Raw genomic sequence first — 19,476 nt, 5'->3', positions numbered from 1 at the left:
AACAGGGTGATTACTATTCCCTGTCAGTGAAATAAATGATCATAGATTATAGATGCATGTATGAATTAAACATTCCAGTGTACAGTCAGGTCTCCTATTAGACGCTGCCACCCTTTTGCTTGTATATCCAGTTTTTGACATCTCTAACAACCAGGGTAGGCAATCGTCATCGTCAAATGGAAAAAGTCGTCGACGAAACTAAAAAAAGAATCGTCATCGTCACTCAACCGGCGTTGGATGACGATTTGCTGCAGTGGTGTGCCACAAAGGCTCGGCGTCATGACGAACAAATAAGCCTCCGACTAAAAATATGAAGCGTGGCGTCGATAGATTATTAGCCTTTTTTGAAAAAAATAAAACAAAACGTGTCCAGAATTGAACAAACGATCTCTAAATCGTAAACGTAACACGCTTACCAACAGAGCTATGGTTGAAGCTTGAGGAGTATGGGTTAAATTGTCAATACAAGCAATTCTGGGATGGTACTCGCCGTATTGTGCATAGCAAGCGAATATACAATAAACGCCTCCTTTGTTTGAGAAAGGGGAGCGAACGGAATGAAGACAAAGTTGTTCGTTGACGATTTTGGATTGACGTTCGTCGTGCATTCTTTCGTCGATGACGAGACGACGACCTGCCAGAGTTATTATACTGGATGACCATGTCTTTTTTATTTCGTCATCGCACTGTGACGAATCTGACGATTGCCTGCGCTGCTAACAACTTCGATTCTGAGTGAATTTAGATTATTATTTTTTAATAATTAAACTTTATCGTTTACCATGGCTAAATATTACATACACGGAGACATTTTTTACCTAAATTTTGAGTTTACTTTACCCAAAATCAAATATTTCGATTATACTTTCAACCCAAAATCTTTAGGTATTCTCTTTTTCCCTCAAGAATGTAGTCAAAAATAGAGAGAGCTGCATTTACCCACTACTTTGGCCCAATAAGCCAATTTTGGGTAAATGTATTTTTTCTTATGCTTTGGTTTAAATCAACTCAAAATTGGCAATATTTCTTATGGAATCAAAGGCAAACTACCTAGTGGGGAGCCAAAATTGAGTAATTGGACTACAGAGCTGCATTGCATTGAAACAACCCAAAATTGAGTCGAATTCCGTCTCCGTGTATTCTTTGGAATTTGGTCAGATTTGTTCATCTTGGGTCAAAAGTGGAACTACAGTGGGTTTAGGTTGATCAAGTAAATGTCAAAGTTGCTCCAAAATATCAAGGTAGAATTTGCCTAAAAATAACATAATTTGTCATTTGTAAAAATACGCTATATCGTTTTATCAAATGTAGATCATCCATACTTGTATAATATAACATTTGTTAAGTCGCGTAAGATCACAGGTTAGTTCGGTAGAATACTTATACACTCGCATTGTATGTTATTATTCATCACATAATATATGCACGCATATCGCCTCCACTTTTGTGCATAGAAGGCCTTTTCGCGACATCTTATAAGTGAAATGTTGCACATACAATGCCTCCAGGTGATTTCGTTATACATACATTTTGGTTGTCTGGGTTTTTATTAAATAACACGAGATAGCGTGTTCTTGCTACAACTTGGTTTTTTTTTCTTTCTCAAATACTGGCTGAATAAACTTAAATTTTGGAAATGGGTCGAAATATCAACCTTGACACTTTTGATCATATTTGACACCCGCTTAAGCGTAGTCTGTAGCTGAAAAGTACTAGGCAACAAAAAATGTAACAAGAAACGGTTAACCCTGTAATACCCAAATTTTTATTTTCGATTTAAGTATTATTTTTCGTTATCTAAAATCGTTCTAAACACGTTTTGGGCATTTATTTATTTTTATTCGCAAATTTTTAAATTTTGGTTTTTGATTTTTATAATTTTTATTTTTGAACATCCCTAGCTTTTTTTCATTTTTTCTTGAAGCCTTTTCTAGTTGTTGATTTTTGGCAATAATAAAAATTTAAATTGTTACGGTATTTTTTAAAATATTAAATTTTTAAATTTTTTTTCGGAGCGTATTTTATTTTCCGTGTAACTAACGGAAAAACAGGTTTGAAATGATTTTAATACCACCAGGTTCTTCGTTTGTGATAGGTTAATCGTAGAACAATATAAAAGGTACGATTCTTTATATTACACATTAAATGAAGCCCAGGCATTTGTAGGTTATATAAGAATGCAATTTTCCAAACAATTTCTAAAAATACAAAAAAGTTTCAAAAGTCATAAAAAACTTTTCTTATATGCGTGTTATGAGTCAAGGTATAAGCCAAAAATAAAATCATTTTGATTTGCGAGCTACGAAAAAATACACAAAATTCCAAAGTGTACCCCGTCTAAAGGCGGGGTTGGGTATTAGAGGGTTAATGCGTGGTATGCACCTGAAACGTAATGCGCTCAAGTAAAATTTCTTCTTTTTTTACAAAAGTAATTTTGACAGCTGTTCCAGTATGAGCGAGGTGTCACTTTTACTTGCGGAATAATTGAGCGGCACATTTTTCGGTACGGAAAAGTGATAGCTCCATTTGATTTGTACGACAGGCGTTACCGACGTTATCCATTGGAGCTCTACTTTTCAGCAGCGTACAGTTCAATTAATTTCGGTAGTGAAATCATTCCTTGACCGTGTCTGGTCCTATCCTTTTGCACAGTACTTATGATCAGCGTACCATAAGAAATGATTCCGCTATCAAAATTTCTTGAACAGTCCGCAGCTGATAAGTAGAACCGATTTTTTAACGCCGGTAACGTCTGATATGCAATGGAGCTGTCACTCTTCCGTGCAGCAAAATGTTCTGCTCAATTATAAATATAAAGTATAGTAAAAGGGACATTTCGCTCTTAAGATATCAAATGTCAAAATTTTTCAAGCAGATATTTCTCTTGAACGCTTTTCTTGTCAGCTGCGGACTACGTTTAAAGGCTGGTTTGCTACTGACAAGAAAAGAAATAGCCTATCTCGATGCGTGGAAAATTTCTTCCCAGAAATGGTTCAGGAAATCACATTTTTCGGATCGTAGTACGCAGTTTAGAAGAAATGTCATTTCAAAGGAATAATATAATCTGTAGGAAATTTCTCGACTTTACTTTTACTTTACTTTTCTTGAGCGAACCAGCATTTTTTTTCCTTGTCTGTAGAGCCTTCTACCCACTGCCTCCAATAATTAGGAATATTGTGGTATGACCCATATTTAATTTTGTGCTCATCAAATATCCTCTCACAATTGAGATGTGGTGGACAATGGTTGATGGAGCACGTTATCCCAACTAGGCTCAACTCGTTTTATAAAGTTTATTACCCTGTTTGGATTGCATTGCCAAACTTCGGAGGGCTCTAATAACCCTTTTCCAAATATTGACAACCTTTGATTGAACAATGCTCCACAGCTGCAAAGCAAGTGTTCAGCGGTTTCGTTTTCGTTCAGCGAACCAGCATACTTTGCTTTAGTTGACAAAAATGTCACAGGGGTTTTACTTTTAAACACTGGGTATGATCCTACAAAATTTGCACAAAATTCGAGATTAATTGAAAGTTTTTGACAAAATATCAAAAACCAGGAAAAAATATTATGCCCTTAAACCAAAGAAAACATTAAAAAATTGAATAAATGTGTGTATCTGGATTAAACTCCAGCATTTGATACTAAAATTTGGCCAGGGTTTTAGCACCCTATTGAAATTCAAGTTACTCAAGATTATCAATCAAGAGAACGCTTTCGCTTGAGGGACCGATTTAGAAATAGTGGGAACGTTTAAGTTTAATTTTTGTATTTTGCACAAAATTACAGTTAAAAATTTTGGACACTTCCATATTTCACTTTAGCACTCGGCCGAATTGTTTGAAACTTTTCAACTAGAAGCACTTTAATACAATGCATATTGTGGCCAAGTTTAGTAGCTTTAAAAAAAAACCCACTGCTGACGTTGATCAAAAGGGCTAAGAATAGGATCCAGCTCCTATAAGGTAAAAAATTCACAGGTATAAGATAAAAAGATTTGAAACTTGTTGTAAGTACACAGGATTTCACTGCTTTCCGTGAATAAGTTCAAGTTATAAATCTACACAGGATTGTCACAAATTTTCCAAACCTTCCATTGGATCTCTCCCCAAACCCTCACTGATTGAGAACCTCTGGTGCTAGCGAGAACAGCTGCGGTACACCTGGGTGTAGGGCACCAATCTCTGCCTCAGTTTCCACTCAATTAGGCACAGGTTACGGCGCGTACCTACTTGGGACACTTCACCTCCAATGCACTTCACTTGTTCAACGTGGATCCCCGCGCTTGGGACGGAGGTGCGGTTTGCCGATTCTGTTTCTTCTTACGAACGGAGTTTGACCGAATCGGGGGTGGACGCGGGACCACAAATACACCGCTCTCAACACGACACTATCGCTAAGAGTTAATCAATCTTTTTATGTTTCTTCGCGCAAATGGTCAGGAACGAAGTGCTACGGCCTCTTTTGCAATCCACCACCGTAATCGGGCACCACTGTTGATCACTTCGGCTCGGCTCTGGGGTTAAAATTTGTTTGTAACGCGCGCCTACAATCACTTGTTTGTTGGCAATTTGCATAAACAGAGAACATTTAAAAGACGGGGTCGATTTCGACACACTTTGCCCTGCATTTAGCGGGGTAGACACTGTTGGCTACAGAACTTGTAGCTCGATCGAACCCTTAGAACTCACTGATCACAATGTACACACACGCAAAGCAATTTAAGTTTCAGGCTTCTGTTGGGTCCAACTGGGAGTTAAACGTGACCGGAAAGTACGACTTCGGGTCTTTCGTCACGATCAGTTCACGTCCTTTTTCTCACAACCGTGATTCCAGTCCTTCAGAACAAGCGACGCATGTCGTAGTAAGGCGTCGTCATCCTGTGCAATTATCCACATGATGCACGATTGTTAGGCCTGCAGGCCATCATTTACCAGGGTGGCCCCAAAAAGTGACCCCCATTATGATGCAATCAATCGCAGCCCCGAAGCACTTAACCGGGCAAATATCGCGAACCACGACACACCAAAGTCCTCAATCAATTTGAAGTAATTGGTCCATCGATGCCATTGGCGGAGAAGATACCGAACAATCCGCGCGACGACTCATACGCTTAGATAATCGAACTGAAAGAGCCTTCAAACGCACTTGCGGGCTCGCGTACCGATTAATCCCAATTATCCGAGACAAAAACCACAAACGGCGGCCGACAGCGAACAGACCGGGCGCTAGATCGAACCGTGTAGACACCGCGAAAGCCGAAAGCACACTGAAACCCACGGCAGAAACGGTAATAAAATGTGGCTCTGGGCTCGCGGTTGCGGTCGAAGCCGCGGTCTCCGGGATGTTGTTTATTGCTATTTTGTTTATTTTTCACCCAACCGAAGAAAAACCCCACGGCTGTGGGGCTGAGATTGGACCCCCGATGCAGCTTAGACCCGTACTCCAAGCGCCGATGGAAACACTCTCACCGCTGTTGGAGCTGCCCGTCGAGTGCTGAAGTTCCTCTCACTGGCGACGGAGACGACGACCGTGGAGTAAATTTCTCACAGCAATAGCTGTGGTGCAAAGATTGCTTCTAATAGAAGAGCACTTTTCACCCATTCATAGCATTGGCTTGGGAGCGTTTGGATCGTAGGGAAGGTGCGCGGGTGGGCTGTTTGCTAGGGGAAAGGTGAGACTTTGAAGATGTCCGAGTGGTTGATCTGGATGAGGTAGAGAATTTTCTCACTTTCGCATGCTGGGGTTTCTGTAGATCTGTATGAGCGATACAGACGAATAGGATCGAACTGAACTGACTGAACATGATTTGAAACTGCGATAGTAGGAAAGCTGTGCTTGTTAGTATATCAACTGAAAGTATCAATGAATTTCCTCCTGATCTACTGATATCTACACTGAAACCAAACCGCCATAGGCACATATCAATAGATTTCAAACTGTTGTCACAGTTTGTTAGAATATGTCAAAACTGGAGGTGAAGCGTTTTGGTAAACTTAAATTGTTTGTTGACTCATCGTAAGCCAGCATAAATACGTTAGGCATAAGTACAGTAAGGATAATCGACGTTTGGCATAGTAGACGATTGGCATAATTTCCAAAAAGAAATTTAAAATCATAGATGCGAAACGTGAGCTGACTATTTTTAATTCTTGTGAAAGGCTTCAGAGTTCAAAAGTTTGTCTTTTAGAATACGGTTGACTTGCAGTTGTCGCATAGATGAGAATCCCGTGAGGTAAATTTCTAGGACAAAACTTGATTATATATTCAGCATGACGAGGCTGCACAAGGCACTTATTAGCTGCGTGATAACAATCCAACCATAATGCATGATTGAAGGTATCTGAGTTCGTTTTCTAGCCAGTTCAGGATCTTTTTTTTTTCTTAACTTCTTTGGTCATGAACTACAATTATCCAATATAATCGTGAAAAATGGCAACTTTTGCAAAGTTAGCTCTCTGTTAATAACTGTGAAAGTGCTCATAGAACACTATGTTAAGAAGTTATATTGAGACGTAATGTTAAGAAAAATAAATAGAAATTGACGGCGCTGTAAACGATCTGCTATTCATTTTTTGAATTTGTTTGTACATATATAACTGGCAGTTTTTCCATCAGTCCTGCTAATGTGTTAATTAGAATTGATTCTTCTTTTATAAATAAGCTGTTTTTTCGAGTCATTTAATAGTTAATGACATTATTGCTTTTAGTATTTCTATCATATCACATATTTTCCCTTCTTTGAATCTTAGGCTACTCTTTATGCTAATACAATGAATTCGATGACTGTAGATAAAAGCTGTTAAAAAATCACCTTCTTCCAATAATATGCTGTTTTTTTGATTCATGATGTTCTATTTTTTCGCATTTAGTGAGCATGATCAAAATTGATTGAAAATCATAAAGAATTGTTAGCAACTAGGTGCAAATTTATTCTACTGCTCAAAACTAAGACCCAAGTAGCACACATGTTATAATTGAGGCAGATTACACAGCGTAACATGAATAAAAATTTCTACGTGTCTGAGTAGACGACACTGAAGACGGCTTTACTGTTGATGTCGAAATACGCGTATCTGTCAAAGGAAAGGTATAGTACTAAATTCGGGTTTTCGTTTATTTTTAGCTATTCCACAGCTCGAATTTTCAAAGCATTATCAAAAATATTTTTGGGAAGCTTGAAAACGGTACTTTTTTCAATGTACCTAACTTAAATTCGACCAAAATGTCACTTACACCCCTTTGCGATTGAGTCCCTCAATTGTACCTGGCATATGACATACCCATCGGGCATATAAAGGTAGCCGCTTGTCATCATTCACCATCATTCGCATTTCTCAGCTAACAAGTACCATTCTTTGAGATTTCTATTAACAAGCACTTTGGCCATGTTTTCGTCGTCACTTTTATATCCTACAAATATGTTGATTTATCCGGCTAAATTGCATCCATCGTTCACATCTGATTGTTAATCATAAAGAAAATAAATACATAAGTTGTTCTGTCTACTTTATTCTATCTATCATTTCTTTATGAACCCGCCAAAGTCTTAAATTCTTAAGCGTTATTTTCATCTAACCGATTGTCAACAAAATCTAATTTCTTTAATTTACAATCCTCACAGGACCTCAAGTGACAATCATCTGTGCTGTTTGGACAAATAATTTGACTAGTCAATAAGGTGTTAAGTTTCTTATCTGTATTATGAACTTCAAAGCAATTAGTTTTTTCAATGCATATTCTCATGTATCATGCAAATATATATAGATATGGTATCTTTCAAGCCAGGAAATGGCCGACTGATATCATCCCTTAGGTAAACAATTGAAACTTTATTTTGGACATCCGTTCCACGTGAGGGTCGTCCTACTTTTGAAAGAGGTTGAATCCCTAAATGGTATTTTTTTGATTCAGTTATAACGTCAAAATGAGCTTTAACTTTGGCATATGACCAATTCCTAGGAAGTAATTTTAGGAGTTCAATTTGGTTTTTCAGCTTTCGGCTTTTGAAACAGCTGAGTTTACATTTAATAAAACGGAATTAAAATCCTCTGTAACATCGGCAATTAGGCGTAAACCAAGTCTTTATTTTACTCAAACTTTGATTGAACATTTCGTCCATGGTAGCATCGCGATAGTTACTACTAGAAGTATCTAATCATGAAGATTTTACTTGAATTAAGCAAGCTCTTGTACTTTTTGTATATTATATGAGTTTCCTTTGACGACGCCAACGAAGATAGTGGTGAAACTTGTTCCTTCTGCAAGATCCGTTACGGAAGCCTTCTGGTTAATCATAATCATGCACTTCATGCAGATTTTCATCTTTTCCGTAATCCACCGAACTCAATTCGAATGAAACTTGGTCATGAGACCATGGCTAATCGAGCGTAAATTTGTCCTTACTGATTTGTGGCCGTCCAGCCCGAAGGGGTTACAGCATAGCATAGTATTCTTAGCAGGGCTGTGTATTTTCGAAAGCGTATGCGTATTTAAAAAATGTTTAGGATTGGATCTTATTGATCGCTCTTTTCAAATATAGAGTAAGGTGGGGCAAAAGTTCGACCTTAGTGGTATATTCAAAGTTTCCAGGAAAACAATAGCAGTTAAAACCAAACAAATACCATACAGTGAAGCATCAATATATTGGCTATAATTTTGCTGAACAAACTTGTGTCAAAATATTTACCCATTTTTAGTTATAACATTTTCAAAATTAGTTGTCTTATTCGAACTTTTGCCCCACCGGTGGGGCAAGAGTTCGAATCTAGTGTGGGGCAAAAGTTCGCTGGTTAAAACACAAAATATCGATCCTTTTATGATATACATACTTTCCACCAGCCGTAAACTTAAGTTTGACGACAAATACACACTAAATTTTCATCAAAAAATTGCCCAAAACCGGGTTAAGTGTAATATACTCAAAAATAGCAGTTTTTCGCAAAACTAAGTGGAAATGTAAAATTTTGGTGACAGTTTTCACACGATCAAACAAATTTAATTAAATTTGAAGATAATATGTGGATTTTAGGCAATTTGCAATTTTTTCCGTTATTTCATACATGGGTCGAACTTTTGCCCCGCTGATTCGAACTTTTGCCCCACTATGGGCCAAAAATTGTTTTCAAGCATTTGTGCAAAAACTAATACACCTCAAAGCAACCTTATGATAGGCCTAGAAACGCCCTTACATAAAATATTGAAAAAGATTTTATCTTCAATTGGTTCCATGCAACGAAAGTTTGACCAGAAATTACAATATTCACGTCGAAAAACAACAAATAGCCATAACTTTTCCAAATCTCAATCGATTTTTATGATATTCGGATTGAAAGTATCTTACTTGAATAGCATTCGAACCACCATGACATTTATAAGAATTGTTTTGAATTGAGCTGGAAATCTTAAAAAGAAACTCTTACCCCACTCGAACTTTTGCCCCACTTTACTCTACTTTGTTTGTAAGCTGGAATAGCTAATCGGGTTATCATTATTTATTTACCTTAACGGTGAAAAATGTCCTGGGAATATTCCATTTCAAAAAATCTCAAAGTTTTGAGAAAATTTGATTCCGATTTGACACAAAAAAAATTTCTGTGACGCTTTTATCTTCAGTTATGATTTTCGAACGAAAAGACTTGTACGAGAAATCTGGGCGTTTTTCACAAAACTATGACCAAACGCAGGAATTAAAAAGTAGTACATCTTAAAAATTTCATTGATTGAAATGATTGAAATTTATAAAATTCTGTTCTCAACAATATTTCTTTGAAAATCTTACACGAGTTAGAACATAGTTTTCCCGGCTTTTCTTTACGAACTTTCTCAACGGTAGAAAATTTTGTGGAAAACTTTTTCCAGTTAACATTTTTTTCTATTCCTAAGAAAATTTGCTTTCATTTTCATAAAAAAACTTTGTTTCTACAATGCTTCTTTCTTGAGCTATGATTTTTCAAAGAAAAGGCTCAAAATGGCACATTTGCACATTTTTTTAAAAATCGGTCATAACTCAAAAACGAAAAAAAAAATACAATTTCAAAAATTCCAGCGATTAAAGCTAATGAAATTACCTTCTCAAGAAAATTTTCCACGAGTTGGAGCATAGTTTTTCCGGCTTTTCTTTACGAATTTTCTCAACGGTGAAAAATTTTGTGGAAAACTTTTTCCAGTTATTTTTTTTTTATTCCTGAGAAAATTTGCTTTCATTTTCATAAAAAAACTTTGTTTCTATGATGCTTCGTTCTTGAGTTATGATTTTTCAAAGTAAGTAGTGTTAAGGGAAAACAAAAAAAAAATCCAACTGAGTTTTCCGGGAAAATAGGCGACCCTGATTTTTCTCAATTTTTTTTATTCATATATTGATGAGCCCTGCCTGTGGAAAAAGTTTCATGGAAAACTCGAAGATTCATTGTTAAAAATATTTTTGGGAAGCTTGAAAACGGTACTTTTTTCAATGTACCTAACTTAAATTCGACCAAAATGTCACTTACACCCCTTTGCGATTGAGTCCCTCAATTGTACCTGGCATATGCCATACCCATCGGGCATATAAAGGTAGTCGCTTGTCATCATTCACCATCATTCGCATTTTTCAGCTAACAAGTACCATTCTCTGAGATTTCTATTAACAAGCACTTTGGCCATGTTTTCGTCGTCACTTTTATATCCTACAAATATGTTGCTTTGTCCGGCTAAATTGCATCCATCGTTCACATCCGATTGTTAATCATAAAGAAAATAACAATACATAAGCTGTTCTGTCTACTTTATTCTATCTATCATTTCTTGATGAACCCGCCAAAGTCTTAAATTCTTAAACGTTATTTTCATCTAACCGATTGTCAACAAAATCTAATTTCTTTAATTTACAATCCTCACAGGACCTCAAGTAACAATCATCTGTGCTGTTTGAACAAATAATTTGACTAGTCAAAAAGGTGTTAAGTTTCTTATCTGTATTATGAACTTCAAATCAATTTGTTTTTTCTATGCATCAACCATGAATTTCATATTCTCATGTATCATGCAAATATATATAGATATGGTATCTTTCAAGCCAGGAAATGGCCGACTTATATCATACCTTAGGTAAAAAAATGAAACTTTATTTTGGCCATCCGTTCCATGTGAGGGTCGTCCAACTTTTGAAAGAGGTTGAATCCCTAAATTGTACACGGTCAAATGAGGTTTAACTTTGGCATATGACCAATTTCTAGGAAGTAATTTTAGGAGTTCAACTTGCTTTTCCAGGTTCGGCTTTTGAAACAGCTGAGTTTACATTTAATAAACCGGAATTAAAATCCTCTGTAACATCGACAATATTAGACGGAAACCAAGTCTATATTTTACTCAAAATTTGATTGAACATTTCGTCCTTGGTAGCATTGCGATTGTTACTACTAGAAGCATCTAATCATGAAGATTTTACTTGAATTTAGCAAGCTCTTGTATTTTTGTATATTATATGAGTTTCCTTTGACGACGCCAACGAAGATAGTGGTGAAACTTGTTCCTTCTGCAAGATCCGTTACGGGAGCCTTCTGGTTAATCATAATCATGCACTTCATGCAGATTTTCATCTTTTCCGTAATCCACCGAACTCAATTCGAATGAAACTTGGTCATGAGACCATGGCTAATCGAGCGTAAATTTGTCCTTACTGATTTGTGGCCGTCCAGCCCGAAGGGGTTACAGCATAGCATAGTATTCTTAGCAGGGCTGTGTATTTTCGTAAGTCACTTTTATGTCCTACAAATATGTTGATTTGTCCGGCTAAATTGCATCCATCGTTCACATCTGATTGTTAATCATAAAGAAAATAACAATACATAAGTTGTTCTGTCTACTTTATTCTATCTATTATTTGTTGGTAAACTCGCTAAAGTCTTAAATTCTGACTAACTAAGTGAATTTCTAAATGTATTCACAATAACAAAATTACCTGGTCTAATATTTATAAACAAATAATTGTGTAAAGAAAATTATATTTCGGTATCACTTTTTTGATTTAAAATATACTTTACTTGTTTTTGGAAACCATCTCGCAAAGAATTGCTCAATCATGTTGAGAAACTTCAAGAGCCCCATACACATCTATATCTTGGAGGTTCGACTGTTATGTTGATGTTTGAGGTTATGGCTTTCAGTCTTAAATGAAACTCGAGGGATTTTCGCTTACATCCGACGTTTCGGGCACATTTGTTGTGCCTTTTCAAGGATTCTGTGGACAATGATACATTATGTCGTTTTATGTGTTGATTATGTTGCATGTACTCACTAGCTGTGTTCCCTTCCATGCTGCCCACAGCAGAAGGCAACATTTGTCCAACAGCATAACACGCTACAACAAGAGTATGGTGAAATTGATCATCGTGTCACACGATTTTATTTCAATGTAATGGAGTACAAAAATCAATATAACCTGCAGTGAATGAACGTACCGTTTTGTCTCAAATTCCGAACAGACTCATATTCCGAACACTCGGTTTTTGTATGGCGATTTGGTTGAAATGTTTCGCTGAAATATGTCACCAAATAACAAAGAAATGGCAGTCAATTGCAATTCAATTTTAACGTCTCCAATATAATTTATACCGCGGGAGTAGTGATGATTCTCTAGTTTCAGACCAGAAGAACAAGCTAAAGTAAATTTATTTGCGAAATTGTTCATTTCAATACGATTTATTCGATCTGTTCGGAATTTGAATCAAAATGTTCGGAATATGAGACAGAATGAACACAGTGTTCGGCATTTGAATCAAAATGCTGTTCCGTACTGTAACGTAAAAAGAATATTAAAACTAATTAAATCAACATTATTATCGGTACACCCAACAGCTAACAGTTAGGTTTTGCGAGGGAATTGAAATTTACACAAATATCTGCCAATTTATGCCAATCAGATGCATTTGAAGTCACTGTTGGTCTTAAGTGTTCGGAATATGAGTCAAAACGGTAGTTTGTCGTAAGTATTGTCGAATTTAGTGTTGTGATTTTTTTTGCGTTCCAGAATATTTAATTCTATGAAAATAATGTAAAATTTCTAAATCATGTACAGTCCAGTATTTACAAACATCCATAAACTTCTTGTACTAAACAAGAATATGAACATGGTATAAACCTGAAAGTTTGTGAGGATGCTTAAGATATATCCTCAAACCAGATTTCATCACCAAAACTCGTACCAATTGGCCCATTCGGTTGAAATAATTGAATTTCTGTTAGATATCAGGATATTCCTTTGGAAATTGAATACATTTAGGCGTTATCCACGTTATTCTTGAAATTTAACTGTTCATTATTTCTATAAATACTAAATTGTTAAGAATTTAAGAAGCATATTCGGATTCAGGGAGCCCAAATTTATTATGTAGAGTTGTTTTGAAAACTAACAACAATTGCATTAACAAGTGATCAATTTCACCCCGAAATAGATCCCTGATTTTTAATTTAAGATATATTTCTTAGCACTAAAATGACATTTGTTAGAAAATTTCGGTACATGAGTCAATGAGGCTCACCATCGTACTTGTTTTCCTGCTTTTAGTTGTTTGACATTGTCAATGTTATAGAAAACAGACAAGAAAAATCGTGAAAAACGATCAATTTCACCCGAAATTACGGTACCAGACGATCAAAATTTGCAGGCGGACTTTCTTATCTTCCGGATACTTACAATTCCCCCAGTTTAATTTTATATTGGAAGCCATAACCACAAATCAGCCATCCCAAAGGACATCGTACACGTTGGTTCAGGCGGTTTCGTACTCTCCGTGCATTATGTTCTCGTGTGCTCGTGAAATGCTCGAAGCTAAACCCCATGCATGTGTAAAGTGAATATCAGTTCAAACAACGGTTCGAAAACCGGTCCATTTGAATCTCGTATGCAACCGCGGTTCAAATTTTGGTGCAAATCTTCGATTGCATCAGAGGTTCAGAAGGATGACACAAACGGACAGACAGAAAACAGTGTATATCCACGCTTAGCAATTTCTACTTATCGTGTCTTGCAGTCTGATATAGTAAATTCCTTGGTTTTTCATAAAGTTACCACTAAATGTTATTTACCACTAAATGTTATTGATTGTATTGATCTTAAATGATCTGTTGAAGTACAACATTTATTCAATCCTCAAGAGTCTTGCGATTTGAACCAAGAAGTTCCATATATGATCGTAGAAATTAATCCGCGTGGTTTCCTGTCTGTCTGTTTTGTGCCATTATTTGAACCGAAGTACACATGTACCGAGTTCGGTTTGATACATTGGTACAGAGACAAAGCGCGTTTGCATTAGAACACAAGTTGCAAGGTTCAAACCAAAGTTGCACATTGGTTCTGTTCATGAGAAGACTGCCTCAAACACATCTATATCCTTAGAGTATCTTTAGATTCCTTCAGGGTTCCACGGAAATTAAAAATTCTCAAATACCGGTAGGATCAGCATAATCCGGAAGTCCTCAAAATTCTTCTGGGATCGTTCTGAAAATGTTCGGTAATACCATTTTGTCTCAAATTCCGAACAGACTCATATTCCGAACACTCGGTTTTTGTATGGCAATTTGGTTGAAATGTTTCGCTGAAATATGCCACCAAATGACAAAGAAATGGCAGTCAATAGCAATTCAATTTTAACGTCTCCAATATAATTCATACCGCGGGAGAAGTGATGGTTCTCTAGTTTGAGACCGGTAGAACAAGCTCAGATAAATTTATTTGCGAAATTATTCATTTGAATACGATTTATTCGTGCTGTTCGGAATATGAGACAGAATGAACACAGTGCTCGGCATTTGAATCAAAATAGTGATCCAGTTGAACAGTTAGACTTTGCAAAGAAATTAAAATATACACAAATATCAGGTAATTTATGGTAATGGAAATTTCCTTGACTTCCCTGGGCATAGAGTATCATCGTACTTGCCACACGATGTACGAATGCGAAAAGGCAACTAAGGCAGATGATGACACAGCAAGAGCGGTAGAATGAGCATCGAGAAACAAATGTGAAATAAATGTCGTCTGACACGATGATATTTTCGTGAATCGTAAATGTTGCATATATTTCAGAGATGTACTATCATAAGCAATCATAATAGTTTATTCTTCAAATGTGACATTCATACAATCAAAGCAGCTACAACGAAAAATGAGAGAAATAAACAAAAAATAAAGGTAAGTTTCTTGGGACCAGTGTTGTAAGCAATCACGGTAGTCGACACGTTTTCGCTGATATTCGGCAGCGCTTCCCTTAAACATGCACAACACGCGTGATCAAACGAATGTTGAAAAGAAAAATGTCAATTGAATGCCACTGACCACGATAGCTTCGCTAGGAAACATAACGGTTTTGTTTGTTTCTGTTCTGCTTTCACTGTATATGTGTCACATTCGACATAACAGGCAAGATCAAACTATTCATGTTGTTTATGACCCGATTTCTGAATTCTCTGCAAAACTTATGATTTATGCGAATGTCATCGTGTAAGACAACATTCAATTGATACTTTTTTGTGTTTGTCGACGTTCATTCTAAAGCTCGTGTTGTGACTGCTGACCGTGTCAACGAAACGAACGTCGCGCAAAAAGTCGAATGTTTACAGCACTGCTTGGGACGCTGTCGTGGTATGCTGGACTCAATTGACATTTTGCTTCCGCAAGTTTGTTTGACCGCTCGTTTAGTGAACACACTTAAAAACGCAATCGCTGTTCGGTAAATTATTTTACGGTTTTGATCAGTAAATCACTAAAAATACTGATATTCCAGTATTTCTTAATGAAAATACTGATTTTTCGGTAATATTTTTCTTTACTTACTGAATACGGTAAACTCTTGTGCTGATAACACCGTAAAATTTCAAATAATAGAGAAAATGTGGAAAGTCAGTAAAATTTTAGTACTGACTTATCAGTATCGAATATTTTTTACTAAGTTTTCGTTAAAACGTAACAAAAACAAGTACCTAATCAAGTTTACAATCTGTCATAGGAGAAACATTTTTTTTAGGTAAGAAGCTCCTGCAACAGTAAGTCTTGATGAAAACTTTCATGGAATGAATGGACGGAAAATTCATTTTATCAGTCTTTCTGCCCTATTGCTGCTCATGGTAAGTTTTCTAAAAAAATTGGACGGATCAGAATCGCAACAGTATGCCAATGTTTGCGCAGCTAAACTCGCACAGCCTCGAACTGGCTGGGAAGATAGCAGATCAGATTCTGTTCTTGCACAGTTTTGTTATCTTCCGTGAGATACAACGCAACACCAACAGGTTAGTCCAGCATCACATGTTTCCTATTCCATACTTCCGGTCGTTCCGATTTTGGTGGAAAGGTAATATTCGTACTTTACTTGTATGGCCGCGGATCTTAAGCTTTTTTCGGCGATCCTACTTGTCAGAGACTGATTGGGACTATATGGGCTGCGAACTTCCAACAAGCCAGACGTCGCAAAAATAGAGTTTGGGATGCATTAAAATAGGATACCAGATTCCAACCATGGGCAGTCAATAAAGGCGAAATATGAGAATTATGAAAGAAAAGTTGAAATTAATAAAATTATGATCAAATGCGGGACAACTGAATGGGATTCGGGCCGTTGAGAAAACTGAAATAATCAGCAATCAAAAGTAAACAAAAAGAACTTTACCGAAAAAGACAGTAATGTGATTAACAGATTATTACTGACTTTATCGGTACTTTTTTGACATTTCAATATTTTCTAGTTAGCGGAGTTTTCGGTGCTTCCAAAGCATTACCGACTTAACTCTGCTGTTCAAAAACTCAGTAAAATTTTACGGACTTCGGTAATAAAATCTTAGTGTGAATGTTAAAGGAATGTTGAAAGGATTACTGAAAATCAACAAAAACGTACCGTAATTGATTACAACACTGGAAATGCATATTGAAAAAAAAAAAAAAAAATTAATGCATGTTCAAAAAACTTTTGAATGGAGGTCTGGTCAAATTACTGATGTGAATATTGCAAATGCTTCGAGTTGGCAATTAATTACTAGCGTTAGCGTTAGCGTAGTTACGGTATGCTTCGTAGATTGGATACTAGCAATATTCATGTTTCTGTTTGGAATTCTCACCCAGATTGCATCCAGGAACAAGGTTGAGGGGTAAACCATGTTCCAATCATAACCAAGAAAACCAAAAGCATGAATATTGCTATTCCCGGTCACGCCCATATTAACCGTAACTTGGGATAGGAAAAGCAAATTTTGATGTTACAATTATTAATGAGATGCCACCGACTCAGCGACACCCTCATAAGTGCTATAGCAGTGGAGGTTGGGAGAGGTATAAGTTCAGGATTCGCCTGAAAGCTGACGATGGACTCAGGGAATTTGTTGTGTAGGTGTTTTAAATTAAACCTTCTGAAATAGCATTCAGTAGGCAATTAATTACTATTCCTAAAGTGAAAACATTCAATGATTTATCTAACAAAACGTTCAAGTAGGGTGCTGTGCTAGTATCCATCGTATTAAGCTCTGATCGGTGAGAACCTGCACTTTTCACAGTGTTGCAGATAATGATGCTGATATAAACCGATGCCAAATAATTCTTTACCAAGACGGCTTCCGCATTGAACAATAAAATTTTGATAAATCTTGATCGTGTATTGAAAATAATGCAATGAAATTATTACTTACCGTTGCCTCTATTCGTCATATCCATTTTCATATCGGTTGCAATCAGTTTTGAATAGTCTCACAACTAACGGTTTACTGTTATATAGTGAGTGGTCAAAATACACTACTTCAACATTATTATAAAATGCTGAACTAGATTATTTAGATCTTCGGGCATCCCTCTCCATTCCCGCATCATGATGAAATATGCGGATTACCCTTAAAATTCAAAATAGCGAAAACAATCACACTCAAAGGAATCGTTTTCTTTCGCCGGACATATTGATGCGCACAAGTTTTATTTCTCAGTCCGGACGAATGAAAAACTTTATCTACGTTCTCAAACATATGCGATCGTTGAGGGAATTACTTAAAATTTTGTGAATTATAGAAGTTTTGCGCCGTGTGATTGGAATGCAACCCTTCAGTAAATATGTTCGAAGTTTTTCTTTAGTGTACATAAGTGTCCGGTGAAGTAAGTCACATAGAGGGGTCAACACAGAGTGAAGACATATGAATCGTGATGGGGAGTGGCTCAGTCGATCGGTTTCATTGGGTGGTTGTTTTACAGACGTCATTTATGAGTGTATAGCTATCTATAGCTATTTTTTTTGAGAATGAAATTTTACAATCAATTCAAAATTATAACCAACCGACAAAAATACTCAAATTACTACAAATTATATAAAACATGGTATCAAAATCAATCTTGTGCATTAGGTCAAATAGCAATTTCATACATCTCGCCTGATCAATTTATACCAAACACCCATACTGATGGAAATCATTAGGAAAAACTGGAAAGTTTTGATTTCCACCAGCCCAATTCCACCCTTCTAGAAAACCGAAATCATCAAATTATTGTTTTCCAAACATCACAAACCAAAAGTTTGATGACCAATATCAGGTATCAGAAGGCCGGCTCCAAAGGCACGTTCCCCACCAGTTGGGAGATTTGTGCCATCGCCATATTTGAGCCTATTTCATCATCTACCCGATGGGAGAGGGAAGGGAAGGGAAAGATGGGAGGAAATAGGAGTGGGGTCCCTTGAAGAGGGAAGATCGCATAAGCGAAATGAGAGCATGTAGCTCCATACCACAATGGGTTCGAACAGCGCCCTAAAAAGGGCACTGCAAAACGCATGAGCGTAAAGAGAGCCTATAGCTCATTACCACGGCGGGTTAAGAATAACAGAATGTCCTGAAGATTCAGGCTTCTGAATTCAGTTTCACTTAATAAGTGTTTACCAAGTAATTGGAATCGCATTTGCGCAAAAACTGGACAGTTACATATCAGGTGATACGAAGTTCCATAATCGGAGTCACAACTATCACACACAAATGAGTCAGCACGCTGAATATTTGCCATGTGATAGTTGAGTCGGCAGTGGCCTGTCAACGCTCTGACCAAGAGACTGCAATTCTGCTTTGACAGATTTGTTAAATACTTCGCCACCTTTGGAGATGGCTCAGTAATATACAATTTTGTTTGACGACACGACTCCAAACTATTCCAATATTGCTTGTGCTGAGTTGCCGCCCAAGAGTTTATCTGAAGCTTCACCCAGCACTTCGAAATTGGAATAGCCGGCTCAGGGCCAATGAAGTCATGCGATGCTCCATCGCGAGCTAGCTCATCAGCCAATTCATTTCCAGCGATGGAAGAATGGCCAGGTACCCATACAAGGTTTACAGAGTTGATTGAATTCAGTTCCTCAATTTGAGTTCGACATGCGATAACAAGCTTCGACCTTGAGTTGGCCGAAGCGAGAGCTTTTATAGCAGCCTGACTATCTGAACAGAAGTATATGACTTTACCCATTACGCGCTGTTGGAGTGCTGATT

The 19,476-nt window shown here is 36.9% G+C and overlaps 1 protein-coding gene across 5 annotated transcripts in view; it reads right to left on the bottom strand.

Annotated features, from left to right (window-relative positions):
- LOC5576402 (ankyrin repeat and BTB/POZ domain-containing protein 2) overlaps positions 1 to 19,476 on the bottom strand; it is a 371,364-nt gene that overhangs the window by 29,282 nt on the left and 322,606 nt on the right. Inside the window, exon 1 of one of the 5 annotated variants that reach the window (XM_021849187.1) lies at positions 4,229 to 5,447. The exons of 2 other annotated variants lie outside the window; for them this stretch is intronic. The gene's annotated coding sequence lies outside the window, so the exon portion shown is untranslated. Of the gene's footprint in view, positions 1 to 4,228; positions 5,448 to 19,476 lie in introns of those variants that run through there. 2 more of the 5 variants (XM_021849186.1, XM_001662571.2) reach the window with 2 other exon arrangements.

Source organism: Aedes aegypti, chromosome 3, assembly GCF_002204515.2.
Source record: "Aedes aegypti strain LVP_AGWG chromosome 3, AaegL5.0 Primary Assembly, whole genome shotgun sequence".
NCBI classification, from domain to species: domain Eukaryota; kingdom Metazoa; phylum Arthropoda; class Insecta; order Diptera; family Culicidae; genus Aedes; species Aedes aegypti.
The sequence above is the reverse complement of the archived record's forward strand: the minus strand, read 5'-3'. Positions and strand labels throughout refer to the sequence as shown.